This window comes from Mauremys mutica, chromosome 19 (assembly GCF_020497125.1).
Source record: "Mauremys mutica isolate MM-2020 ecotype Southern chromosome 19, ASM2049712v1, whole genome shotgun sequence".
Lineage (NCBI taxonomy): Eukaryota > Metazoa > Chordata > Testudines > Geoemydidae > Mauremys > Mauremys mutica.
In genome coordinates, this window is record NC_059090.1 from 4,107,820 (window position 1) to 4,122,195 (window position 14,376).

General features: G+C 50.2%; 1 protein-coding gene across 9 annotated transcripts in view; it reads right to left on the minus strand.

Annotated features, from left to right (window-relative positions):
• STX1A (syntaxin 1A) overlaps nt 1-14,376 on the minus strand; it is a 316,339-nt gene that overhangs the window by 97,843 nt on the left and 204,120 nt on the right. Inside the window, exon 1 of one of the 9 annotated variants that reach the window (XM_044993865.1) lies at nt 5,457-5,505. The exons of the other annotated variants lie outside the window; for them this stretch is intronic. The gene's annotated coding sequence lies outside the window, so the exon portion shown is untranslated. Of the gene's footprint in view, nt 1-5,456; nt 5,506-14,376 lie in introns of those variants that run through there. 9 annotated transcript variants of the gene reach the window in all.

Sequence of the window (14,376 nt, forward strand, 5' to 3'; positions counted from 1 at the left end):
CCACCTGCCAGTGGCCCAGGGGAGAGGGTCCAGACAAGACCCATGAGAATGACTGAAGGATTAGAAACCCTGCTTTACAGTGACCAAGTCAAGGAGCTCAAGCTACTTAGTTTAGGAAAGAGAAGGTTAAGAAATGACCTGATCACAGTCTATAAGTATTCACATGGGGAACAAATATTTAATAACGGGCTCTTCTTTAATCTTTAATCAGAAAAAGGTCTCACATGATCCAATGGCTGGAAGTTGAAGCTAGACAAATTCACACTGGAACTAAGGCGTGTACTTTTAACAGTGAGAGTAATTAACCCTTGGAACAATTTACCAAGTGTCGTGGTAGATTCTCCATCACTGGCAATTTTTAACTCAAGATTGGATATTTTTCTAAAGCTCTGCTATAGTAATCATGTTGGGGCAGGTGCCATAGAATCACAGAAGATTAGGGTTGGAAGAGACCTCAGGAAGTCATCTAGTTCAACCCCCTGCTCAAAGCAGGACCAACCCCACCTAAATCATCCCAGCCAGGGCTTTATCAAGCCGGGCCTTAAAGACCTCTAAGGAAGGAGATTCCACCACCTCCCTAGGTAACTCATTCCAGTGTTTCACCACTCTCTGAGTGAAAAAGTTTTTCCTAATATCCAACCTAGACCTCCCCCACTGCAACTTGAGACCATTACTCCTTGTTCTGTCATCTGCTACCACTGAGAACAGTCTAGATCCATCCTCTTTGGAATCCCCCTTCAGGTAGTTGAAGGCTGCTATCAAATCCTCCCTCACTCTTCTCTTCCAGTCTGTCCAGACGGTGTGATACACGAGTCAGACTAGATTGTCACAGTGGTCCCTTCTGGCCTTGGGATCTGTGAATCGACTTGGTCCTGCCTCAGCAGAGGGAGCTGGGCTAGATAACCTCACAAGGTCCCCTCCAGCCCTGCATTTGTATGACTGTTATTTGTGTGGACGTAATGCCTAGAGCAGGGGTCTCAAACTTCATTGCACTGCAACCTCCTTCTGACAACAAAAATTACGACATGACCCCAGGAATGGGGACCAAAGCTTGAGCCCGCCTGAGCCCCGCTGCTCCGAAGGGGCAGGGGGGGCAAAGCCAGAGCCCAAGGGCTTCAGCCCCAAATGCATGGCCTGTAATCCGAGCCCTGCCACCCAGGAGAAGCCCTGGGCTGCAGCTTCGGATCTGGCTGGTGGGGCTTCAGCTTTGGCCCCAGACCTCAGCAACTCTAAGCCAGTCTTGGCAACCCCATTAAAGGAGGGTTGCGACCAGCTTAGACCCACAGTTTGAGAACCCCTGGCTTCGAGGCACCAATCTGTTCCAGGCACTGTTGTGACTCTCTGTACCTCAGAAAAACACTCTACACCCCCACGTTGATCCTTATAATATGATTGTGTGGTATCTAATGCAGAGTTTGTCATGTCGGGTGTCTTCGGAAGGCTCATGATGCACTGAGCATTGTTGTTATAGTGATGTTATAGGTTGTAATTTCATGTATATGGTTATGAGGCTGAAAATGTGTCCTTATGGCTGAAAAGTTTATGGAAAGTAAGTGTGTCTCTTTAAATCAAGATGCAGCTCCAAGGCCTGTGATAACAGAGGAGTTGGGACCAGGAAATTGCCAGGTCATAGTTTGCCAGAATACAAATAACCCAACTGACAGAGAAGGGGGTGTTTTCCCCCAGCTGGTGAGAGACAGGAAGCAGTTATGGGAAAGCTGCTAGGAAAAGGTGCTTCTGATCAAAGGGTAAACACACCTATCCCACGGAGCACAGATCATAGTCCTCTAGGAAACGGGGGCAAGGAAGGACTCGGTGCTGGGAGGGAGAAACACCTGGTAATCCCAAAAAGGGAGCTGGATTTTCTGTATATATATACAGTCCTGGGGTTCGGACCCCTGGACCCTTACTTTGCCAGACCCTGAGATACCAAAATCCCAGAAACATGATTAAATCCCACACAGAGGGGAACACTGGAGGGAAAGAAAAGCCAGTGACTGATTACATGGGAGAGTCTCAAAGGACACCATGGGTAATGAACAAACTAACCTCAAACTACACTATCTGAACAGAGGGCGTGGTATCATAAAGATACTTGTAAACACCCATCTGTGATAAAAAAAATTGGTATTAATGTTACATTTTGGGATAAGAATTTTGTTACTGATGTTAAACCTTATGGTAACACTAGTTCTCAGTTAATACCTGTAAACAGATTTTTAAAAGCTGATCACAGCAGAGAAACCATAACAAACCTGGTTTGCTGTGTGGGAATGGGGAAACTGAGGCCTGGTCTACACTACGAGGTTAGGTCAAATTTAGCCGCGTTAGGTCGATTTTATAATGAATGTGTCTACACAACCAATCCTGTTCCTCCGACCTAAAGGGGCCTTAAGATTGACCACTGTACTCCTCCCCGATGAGGGAAGTAGTGCTAAAATCAACGTTCCTGGGTTTAATTTGGGGTAGCGTAGACGCAGCGCTGTGCAATTTGATGGTATTGGCCTTCGGGAGCATTAGTTCTTTTGGCCACAGCATTGCAGTGGGAGCTCCTGTTCAGCTGATTATCCTCGGTCACATTTCTGGTGGGTCTCCCAACATGCACTTTGGTAGGTCTGGGCGATGGACTCCGTCTCTTCTGCTCTCTCTTGGGTGGCTTAGACTTGGAGCGGGATCATCTCCTGTTGTCATGTCTACATAGAGATGGGCTTGGGGATCCAGAGGAAAAGCACCGGATCCTGAGCTACCACCATCACCTGGGAACTCTGACCAGTTCAAGCTTCATGGGGTGGGTGAGATCCCCCTCTTTCTCTTTCTCTCTGTTTTCCTTTCTACCTTAGGTATTAACCTTTAATAATGTATGTTATGTTGGTTTAGGCTCCTTGTGTAGTTATCACTATTATTCAATAAATAACTTGTATGGTTAAGCTGGTTGCTTCTCTCTCTCTTGCTGAACTTTACTGTTTTGTATCAGAGGGGTAGCCGTGTTAGTCTGGATCTGTAAAAGCAACAAAGAATCCTGTGGCACCTTATAGACTAACAGATGTTTTGCAGCATGAGCTTTCGTGGGTGAATACCCACTTCTTCGGATGCAAGAAGTGTTTTGTGTTTTTAGCTTCCCCCATTTACTCTGCAGCAACGCTTCTTTTACCTAAGCTAAAGATCCCTGCAGTGCCCAGAATACTGTGGGGTTTGTTCATCAAGTAGGTTACTGCCAGTACAATTCTGTTGTGAGAGTGAGGATAGGGATGTGCTGAATCTGGGACGCATAAGGGTAACAGCTTGAAAGTGCTGCTTGACTCAGTCCATAGAGCCCAGGGGCACATAAGGGTGGCAGCTTGAAAGTGCTGCTTCATCCAGCCCAGTGAGTCCAGAGACATATAAGGGGTCAGCTTGAAAGTGCTGATTGACCCAGTCCACTCAGACTTGCTCTGTTAATGTATGTGTGGGTGTGGGTATGTTCATCCGGTTCTGGGGCTGGAGAAACCCAGCTCTGGGAAACCTAGGTCCTGCAGGATAGCTCCATTGGGAGGGGACTTGCATAAGGGAGAAGTAGAGCTCTATATGAAAACACGTGACACAAGCGGCACATTGATATAATTACAAAACACCCCCTCTCCCCAGAAGAATAACCCTAATAAATGAGCATACCCCAAAGCAGGGGTGAGCTGGAGCCGGTTCGCACCGGTTCACGCGAACCCGTTGTTAAATTTAGAAGCGGTTTTAGAACCGCTTGTTAACTAGCTTCCCTGCGAGGGAAGCTTTGATGGGCTCTGCCTGGGAAGCCTGTAATTCCTCCTCCCGGCCGCCGGAGGGCGCTGCGCTGTGCTGCGAGAGCCATGTGAGCTGCCTCCTGGCCCTGTTGCTGCTCCTGCTCTTTGGACCTCTGGCCCTGGGGCTCCTGCTGCGTCCTGCTGCTCCCAGCCCCCCCCCCCCCCGTGTGAGTATCTGCGCCCCTCCCCCGCCTTCCCTGCCCCCAGCCACCCCCTGCCCCCCCCCGCCCCACCCCCTGCCCACAGCCGCCCCCAGCCCACAGCCAGCCCCAGCCAGCCCCTGCCCCCAGCCACCCCCAGCCAGCCCCTGCCCCCAGCCACCCCCCTGCCTGCAGCCAGCCCCTGCCCACAGCCACCCCCTGCCCGCAGCCAGCCTCTGCCCACAGCCACCCGCAGCCACCCCCTGCCCACAGCCACCCGCAGCCCGCCCGTCTGCATCACCTGCCCACAGCCAGCCTGTGTCACTCCCTGCCTCCAGCTAGCCCTGCCCCATGCCCCTATCTGCAGCCAGCCCCACATCCACTGGTGCCCTGCAGTTCCCAGGGCAGTAACCCTGCACACGTGCTTTAATGGGGGGGGGGCAGGGAGCAGCTGGGACCCACACATGTGCACACCCTAGAGTGACCAGACAGCAAGTGTGAAAAATCGGGACGGGGGTGAGGGGTAATAGGAGCCTATATAAGAAAAAAACCCAAAAATTGAGACTGTCCCTGATCACCACCCACACATGTGAAACGGAGCTCATTTCTAGTTCAGCCCCATCTTTTTAAAAAAGAACTTTAGGTAGGGTTAAAATACATCTGTATTTTCCTAGACATGTCAGGCTTTTCGGTTCTTAATCACCTCCTGGGAAAATATGGACGTATGGTAACCCTATTGGTACAAAAAATACATGCTGTTGCACATCCCTTAAATCAGAACTTTTTATAGGGAACCCGTTGTTAAATCAGAACTTTTTATAGGGAACCCGTTGTTGAGATTTTGGCAGCTCATCACTGCCCCAAAGTAACGGGCAGATCTGGTAACACAGCCTATAGTTGAACTGCTCCTTACTGCAGTCCAGACTGCCTGTGCCTGGCTTCATGAGCCATGGGAGCAAGGGGCAGGCTGGGTCCCCAAGGATAACTATTGGCATTTTGTTTCAGAGGGGTAGCCGTGTTAGTCTGGATCTGTAAAAGCAGCAAAGAGTCCTGTGGCACCTTATAGACTAACAGACGTATTAGAGCATGAGCTTTCGTGGGTGATTACCCACTTCGTCGGATGCATTTCAACATCCCCAACAGTAATTTTCTGGTCTGGGAAGAAAGTTCCTTCTTGCAGCTTTCTGAACAGCCCAGAGTTCCAAAAGATGCGAGTTGTCATGCACCTTTCCCAACCATCCCATGTTGATGTTGGTGAAATCACCCTTGTGATCCACCAGTGCTTGCAGCACCATTGAGAAGTACCCCTTGCGGTTTATGTATTCTTTGGCAAGGTAGTCCGGTCCCAAGATAGGGATATGTGTTCCATCTATCGCCCCACCACAGTTAGGGAATCCCATTGCAGCAAAGCCATCCACTATGACCTGCACATTTCCCAGAGTCGCTAACCTTCTTAGCAGAAGGGTATTGGATTGCCCTGGCTATTTGGATCACAGCAGCCCCCCCGGTAGATTTACCCACTCCGAATTGATTCCCAACTGACCGGTAGCAGTCAGGTGTTGCAAGTTTCCACAGGGCTATTGCCACTCGCTTCGCAACTGTCCGGGCAGGTCTCATCTTGGTATTCCTGCGCTTCAGGGCTGGGGAAAGCAACTCACAAAGTTCCAGGAAAGTGGCCTTACACATGCAAAAGTTTCACAAAGGAATCATCCCATACCCGCAATACTATGTAGTCCCACCAATCTGTGCTTGTTTACCAGGCCCAGAATCGGCGTTCCATTGTATCAACATGCCCCAGTGCCGCCATGATATCACAATTGCCACATCCCATGCTTTCAGGAACGTCTGTCCCCACGTCCTCCTCACAATCTTCCTCATGCTGGCAGCTCCTAGCTAGGCTCTGCACATATTGCAGGATAATGCGCAAGGTGTTTACAATGCTCATAAAAGCAGTGTGCAGCTGAGTGAGCTCCATGCTTGCCGTGCTATGGCATCTGCACGGGTAACCCAGGAAAAAAGGCGCAAAATGATTGTCTGCCATTGCTTGCAAGGAGGGAGGGAGGCGACTGATGACGTACCCAAAATCACCCATGACAATGTTTTTGCCCCATCAGGCATTGAGAGCTTAACCCAGAATTCCAATGGGCAGTGGGGACTGTGGGATAGCTACCCACAGTGCACCACTCCGTGAGTTGATGCTACCCATGGTATTGAGGACGCACTCCGCCGACCTACTGTGGCTTAGTGGGGACATGCACAATCGATTGTATAAAATCGGTTACTAAAGATCGACTTCTATAAAATTGACCTAATATCGTAGTATAGACATGCCTATGATGGCTGGTGCTGGATGCCAAGAGAACTATAACACAAACTGCCTTCAAGCTAGTCAGTGACTAACCCTCTTGCAGTAAACTAAGAGGGGAGGTGTGATGCTCTGTACCTCGGGGGAACACCCTACGCCCCAATGTTCATCCTTATAATAATATAGTAATGTTATAGGTTGTAATTTCATGTATATAGTTATGAGGCTGAAAATGTGTCCTCATGGCTTAAAACAAGCCCAGGCAAAAACTATCCAAGAGCAGAGGGGCAGTTCACACCTCATCAGGGCATGTATGGGACAAACCCAGCCCAGCCTCACAGGAACAAAGGACACTGGCCTAGGCAGCAACAAAGGATCCTTTGGATTCTTGAATGAGTCACCCCCCTTCCTTTTGTCAGTTTGGGATTATGATGAGGTGATGCTCACCTGACTCTGAAGAGGGGGGGGGGAGAAGGCAAAGACAAGAGGGAAGAAAGAACATGATAAAAAGCTCTTCCTCTCTCTTCCACCTCCATCTACAGACACCACCACCAAGTGACTGATGCGCTGATCAAAGGGGAGAGCCTGGCTGAAGGGCAACCAGCCGGTCTGTGGTGAGAAGCATCTAAGTTTGTAAGGACATTGAAAGTGTTAAGATCAGCTTAGAATGTGTTTTGCTTTTATTTCATTTGACCAAATCTGACTTCTTGTGCTTTGAATTATAATCACTTAAAATCTATCTTTGTGTAAATAAAATTGTTAGTTTATTCTACCTGAAGCAGTGTGTTTGGTCTGAAGTGTGTCAGAGACTCCCCTTGGGATAACAAGCCTGGTACATATCAATATCTTTGTTAAATTGACAAACTCATATAAGCTTTCAGCATCCAACGGGCATAACTGGACCCTGCAAGATGGAGGTTCCTGGGTTGTGTCTGGGGCCAGAGATATTGGCTAGTGTCATTCAGTTGCACAATCCAAGGAGCAGCTTACATGCTAGAGGCTGTGCATGAAAAGCCCAGGAGTGGGGGTTCTCACAGCAAAGTAGGGTAAGACCATGGCCGGCTCCAGGCACCAGCTGAGCAAGCTCATGCTTGGGGCGGTAGATTCTAGGGGGCAGCATTCCGCCCAAACCTAGGGTGGCACGGCTGCTTTTTGTTGTTGTTGTTGTTCACTGCTCCCGCTGCCCTGTAGGGGGCGGCGGGGCGGAGGAGGGGAGCACCCTGCAGCAAACTTGGCAGGGCAGCCTGGGTCCTTCCCTCCCCGCTGACTGGAGCGGCACGGAGCCCTCCCAGCAGGCGGCGCAGCGGTCAGGGCCGCGGGGTGAACGCCCCGCTGAAGCGCTGGCCGCCCCCTGCTCACAGGCACAAGGGCTTGGGCTTTTCACTGCAGTCTTAGCAAAAAGTGATTTTTAAAAACCTGCTCTATGAAATAAAGAGCAACCCATAAAGGCCTGTCATGGGGAGGGAGATCCCTGCTTAGAACTAATGGGACTTGGGGCTGCCCAGACTAGACATGCTAGATCTAACTAGGACACTAGACATGGGCGACGGGTACCAAAGGCCAGGGAAGGCTAAACTTTCCCTAACCCAGGCCATGGCCCCACCCTCGTTCCCCCTCTCCCCTGAAGCTGACGGAGACTCAGCTCCAGCTGGTGGCCTGGAACTCAGGCTGGCAGCCACGGGCTGGGACAGCCAGGGAGTCGGGTCAGCAGTCCTGGATGGTGGCTAGCCGGCATGACTGGGCTGGGCCGGCTGGCCACAGGAGGGATGGGGCCTCAGGCAGACGGGGTAGAGCTGGGAGCTAGCCTCCCGACAGGGCGCTTCACCCGCCACCCATGACACTAGATCCAGGAAGGGAGGGGAAAGAGGAGGTGTGATGTGGCTGAGTGCTCCAGTCAGATTGGATTTGATTCCCCCTGAAGCAGATAGTTTATAAATCTTGTAGTGTATAGGAATTGAGTGGTATCGCTTTAAATAGTTTGTGAGCCTTCTCATTACCCTCACTGTCCACTGTGTTCCAGAAGCCCTGTACCTAGAGCACGTGTGTTGCATATTGTTAGTAAACATGAGCATTAGGACTCCACTGTGCATGTGTGAGTCCTTCACATTAAGTATGCTGTGCACAGAGCAAGAGACAACACACCTGCATTCACACAGCTCTCCAGCGACCCCCCTGTGAAAGGGAACGATCTCCCAGGGACCCAGGAAAGGGGGCAGTTTAACCAGCTGTGCTGACATGGAGCAGAGAGTTTGACAGACCTATCAGCACTCATGCTGCTGTCTCCAGGGAAGTGCTGCCGTAGGCTGTGACCCTGACACAGCCACAGGTCCTCCCAAGGAGGCAGGAAGATGTCAGGATGAAGCAGATGGACAGGACACTGCAGTTTCTTCATGTCCAAGTGTGACTGAAGGAACAAACCGCTCACCCAGCCATGGCTCCTCTTGGTTTTGATGAGATCAAGGCATATTTTGATTAAATAAAACTCTGTTTAATAGACACTCACCGCATTAACTGAGGCATTTCAATGGCTGCAACCGCCCTGAGGCCGCGTGCTCTGCTGGCAATCTCTAGCCATAATTAGAAAACTCATCATGATGCTGAGGTGCCGCTAGACCAGGGGTCTCAAACTCAAATGACCCCGAGGGCCGCATGAGGACTAGTGCATTGGCCCGAGGGCCGCATCACTGACACGCCCCCTTGCTGCCCCTGGCCCCACCCCCAATCCACCCCTTCCATGAGGCCCCGCCCCTGCCCTGTCTCTTCTCCACCTCCTCCCCTAAGCGCGCGTAGTTTTAATAAATATATACACTCAGTAATGCACCTCACTCAAAGGACAAAACACGCACTTAGATTTACTGCCTAAGGCTCTGGGAGGGAGTTTGGGTGGGGGAGGGGGTCTGGATGCAGGCTCTGTGCTCGATGCAGGCTCCAGGCTGCGGCAGGGGGTGGGGGTGCAGGCTTTGGGACGGAGTTTGGGGATAGGAGGGAGTGCAGGGGTGAGGGCTGTGGGGCTGAGGGCGAGGGGTACATGATGCAGGAGGGGGCTCAGGGCTAGGGAAGAGGGTTGGGCTGTGGGGTGAGGGCTGTGGATGAGGGGTTCATGATGCGAGGGGGCTCAGGGCTAGGGAAGAGGGTTGGGCTGTGGGGTGAGGGCTGTGGATGAGGGGTTCATGATGCGAGGGGGCTCAGGGCTAGGGAAGAGGTTTGGAGTGTGGGGTGAGGGCTGTGGATGAGGGGTTCATGATGTGGGGGCGCTCAGGGCTGGGGCAGAGGATTAGGGTGCGGGGGGATGAGGGGTTCATGATGTGGGGGCGCTCAGGGCTGGGGCAGAGGATTAGGGTGTGGGGGGATGAGGGCTCTGGCTGGGGCTGAGGATTAGGGTGCAGGGGATGAGGGGTTCATGATGTGGGGGCGCTCAGGGCTGGGGCTGAAGATTAGGGTGCAGGGGATGAGGGGTTCATGCTGTGGAGGTGCTCAGGGCTGGGGCTGAGGATTAGGGTGCAGGGGATGAGGGGTTCATGATGTGGGGTGCTCTGGGCTGGGGCTGAAGATTAGGGTGCAGGGGATGAAGGCTCTGGCTGGGGCTGAGGATTAGGGTGCAGGGGCTGAGGGGTTCATGATGTGGGGGGGCTCAGGGCTGGGGCTGAGGATTAGGGTGCGGGGGAATGAGGGCTCTGGCTGGGGCTGAGGGTTTGGGGTTGGAGAGGCTCAGGGTAAGGGAAGCCTGCCTTGCCAGTACTGGCGGAGGGCAGGCACTAGGACCCTGCACCCTAATCCTCAGCCCCAGCCAGAGCCCTCATCCCCCCACACCCGAATCCTCTGCCCCAGCCCTGAGCGCCCCCACATCATGAACCCCTCATCCCCCCGCACCCTAATCCTCTGCCCCAGCCAGAGCCCTCATCCCCCTGCACCCTAATCCTCAGCCCCAGCCAGAGCCCTCATCCCCCCGCACCCTAATCCTCTGCCCCAGCCCTGAGCGCCCCCACATCATGAACCCCTCATCCCCCCGCACCCTAATCCTCTGCCCCAGCCCTGAGCGCTTCCCTTCCCCCCCCCCCCCAGCCCGGCCCCGGCGGGTCCCGCTTTCCCCCCCCCCTTACCCGAGCGCGTCTCCGGCGGTCCCGCTCAGAGCCGCGTGGTGAGGGGGCGGGGCTGGGAGCTCCACGCCGAGCGCAGCGCTCAGCCCAGAGCTCCCAGCCCCGCCCCCTCCCCACGCGGCTCGGATCGGGGCGGGGCTCAGGCGCTCGGACGGAGACTCGGCGCTCTATGCGCCGAGGCTCCAGGAGAGGGGCGGAGGCGGGAGCCTCCGCTTTTCTCTTGGGGGCCCCTGCGGAGCTCCCCTGGGGAGCTCCGCGGGCCGCAGGGAAGAGCTCCGCGGGCCGCATGCGGCCCGCGGGCCGCATGTTTGAGACCCCTGCGCTAGACGGTCCATCAGCAGCTCACATCTCTGACTCAAGCACAGGCTCCTGTGGGATTCAGGGATGTCCCAGAGGAGTAAAACTCCCCCTTCCTTGTGCAGTGCTTTCACGCAGGCGGTGAGTGCCATGCCCTATTGCTGGGAGATCAGTCTGACTACCCAGTTCACATACGTAAACACAAGCACAGAGAGATTAAAGGGACGCTATTAGTGCGACTTCTTTTAGAACTAATTTTTTAAAATCCAGTTCCTGGCAGAGGCTCCTAAGAACAGTGTGTAGGAAGTTTTAAAAAAAAACCTCTTGCTTTTTCACAAAGGGGTTTCTGTTCAGCTGCTGATTTTCTGGAGGGGTCTTTTCAACAAGGAGGCCACAGATCGGATCTTGCATGTGCATTGCATTATCCCATGAGAAACCCCACTAATGCCAACAGGAGGACTCATGTTAGGAAGTGAGACAGGATTGGGGTCTCCCTACCTTCCTATCCCAGGGGAGTGTGAAGCTTCCTTTAACCACTGTGTTGTCAAATGGACAATGTTCACACACTGAAAAGAGAGAACACATTTCTTTTTGACCAACCTTTGAGTTATAATCTTCAGGATAACTTGTAAATTTAGGAGGCCCAGGCTTTTCAGTCAGGATTTTGTTTTCAAATTGACGCTGTCCTTTTAAGTGACTCTTTTTCATGCGTGTTTTACTGTTGGTTGCAAGGAATACATAGCTACAGGAAATTACACACAACATTACAAGATCATTATAATTACAGCTAGTCATTTTCATGATGATAAAAACACTTTAAAGGGACAGTGCAGAGATTTTTATGGCTACTGCTTCCCAGCAGAGAATTCCCCAGGCACAGGGTACAGCCCAGCACAGCCGTCTTCAGTGCCAGATGCCCCACCCCATGCACAGGGGAGGGAGTGGGCAAGGCAGAGCAGCGCTCCACTGCTAACCCTCCACTCACATAAGATCATTCGGGGCAACCAGTGGCATATGTTAGAGCTGCTCCTGTGGTGCCATAACTGACACTGGGCTGGGAGGATGCAGCATTGGATGTAACTGGCTGCCTTGACAGACCCCATCCCCTGTGCCGACTGGAGGGCGGATGCAGGGGAGAATTCAGCCCAATGGTTTGTGCTCCCCATACTGTCCCTCCAGCAGTTCACTAGCCAACAATATTCCCAGAGCCATCCAGACATCAATGATAGTGAAGCAAAGGATTTTTTGTCATAGCAAGGTGCCATACAGGCCAAAGTGATGATTAAGAACATGCTTCATTGTTTGCCAAGACAATAGCATGTTAATTTCAAATTTGTATATTTAACTTTTATTAAGCAGGGAAAAACAATAAAAAGATCATTGCAAACCACATAGCACTGCATTAGACATCTGAAATTCAATGTCTGCCCTATTGTGCCATTGTAACGTACAGCATGCAAATTCTGCCAAAGTCTGAATATATTTTGAGATGGAATTTAAAAACTCACTTTCCTTTGTCTTGTGAGTTTAAAATAGATCCTACTGTTACAATAAAGGTAGCTTCAAAAGGAAAGATATGGGTTTGTACCATTTTTGCATCTTTATGATATATGTGATACAACTTTTGGGGGAGAGGGGTTATTAATCAGATTAATAGACATTCAGATCTTGTTTACCTGGAAGGCTTTACAGATAATTTCTACAGAAAATTAATAGGATCATGACATAATATCACAAAGTGAAGAGATTTTTAATCAGATTGTTTAAAACTCTGGAGGTTTTTTGTTTGCATTTGTTGAACATTTTTAACTCAAAATGTCTAATGAAGAGTTGGGAGAAAAGATCTTTTCTTTAATGATTCAGCCCCTCCAGTTAACGGCTGAGAAAGCTCTAATTCTCAAGTTCCCCATGGAGGCCTCCAGAAAAAACAGGGAACACAATATTTAACATTATTTATATTTAAAGGTTGAAAAGAACCTTTCAACCCTTCTTTGTTAATCCTAGAGAGAAGGAAAGGACACAATCCCACTGCTATTCTCCTCTGCAAGTCAGCTTTAATGTAACTATTTATCCTGCTGCTTTCTTTGCAAAAAGAACAATATATTGTACTAGAAAAAGCAAAGCAGAAAGCACAGAGGTGTTTAGGGATTTCCAGCTATACCCAGTAGGGTGCTTCACAGCTGATCTGGCCTCAGCAGGAGAGTGCAAACCCCAAAGATTCCTCCCTGGAGGTTAACAGAACTAGGCGAACCTTTTTCATAACATTTTATGGCATCAAAGTAATAAAAATGAAAAACAGTGTTAATAAAATTCCAGGCAGAGGAGCTGTTAGAATGGCCATTTCAGCCAGGAGCCTTCCTCACATCATCTGGAAAAAAAAAAATTCCCCTCATGTCTGCCCCAAAGTGCTCGAGGTAAATCCATCACATCATTGTACGGTTTGTCATTTCACACGCATTTCTCCTCTTGCCTATTTGCAGATAACAAGACGATGCCGCCAGACTTTGTACCAAGGAACTTAGAGACTCCTGCCTGGCTCACCTTTCAATTCTCCCTCTCCTACTCATGGTTCCTGAGAGCAGGGCAGTCACTCAAATGTGAGTTTTGCCTTATTACAACTATGCCCATTCTTCAGAGCAGAGAGAGAGACTATCAAGGCTCTCCTGTTGAGACACAGGAAAACACCTGCTAACCAGTACCCGGGGCGACAGGGACGCCATTCCCTTTCATCCACGTACTAGGAAGAGAAAATACCAATTTATGATTAAATAATAATACTTGGACCGATATTTTCAAAGCTGTCTCGGGGAAACCAAGCACCAGTAGGGTACCAGACCTGCCCCAGGCCACTAAGGGAGGCTCAGAGTGAGGAGGGATTAGAAACTTGCACTCTCCCACTCTCTTCCCCATCATTCTAGCAGAGGACTTGGGACAGTTTATTCAGCAATGAGATCTGAAAGTCACTGCTGTTTGTTGCTACACCGACTGCAGACGTAAAGGGAAAAGGTAATAGTTACAGAACATGGTAAATTCTAAATGTTTATAACACGGCATTCCACAGCTTCCAAAGAACAGTCAGTCCCCTGGGTCTTCTTGCTTATGCTGAACCGCTGCTTGAGCAGTATTTCCATTAAAAGCTCAATAAGCAATAATAAAACATGCTGTTACACACGGCTACCACCACCAAGGCTGTGTCACAGCACAAGTGGCTAAAAGGGAAGACATGCTGGTGATGGGAAGGGGGATGATGTATTGACTAAAAAGTAACAGTTCAAAAGCACCTAAAAGATCTCAGAGCCTAAGTCGCCCTTTCCAAAGTGACTTTGGAGACTACATCCCAGTGACATTTAATGAGATCAAGCCTCACAAGGGACTAATGTCACTTCTGAAAATAGCACTTAGGCTCTGATGTTATTTAGATACTTTTGAAAATTCTACCCTAACTCTACAGTCTCTGAGCTTCACGGATTTCTTTCCTTGTATTTTAAGGTGAACAAATGCTGGAGAAAGCGGTGTGCTCTCCATTGGGAGGCATCCATCTCTGCAATGATTATTACAATGTGTAGAGCTAATCAAAAACTTTTTGGCAGTTTTTTTGTTGGGTTGGGGGGATGAGAGGGGGGACAAAAAATGGCTCTTTGACCAAAATGACATTTTTACAGAAAAAAAATCACTTTAGTAAAATTTGTATTTTTTCCAATGAAAATTTTTGAACCTTTTACAAATTTTAGTTTAGGGGTTTTTTATTTGTTTGGGTGGGTTTT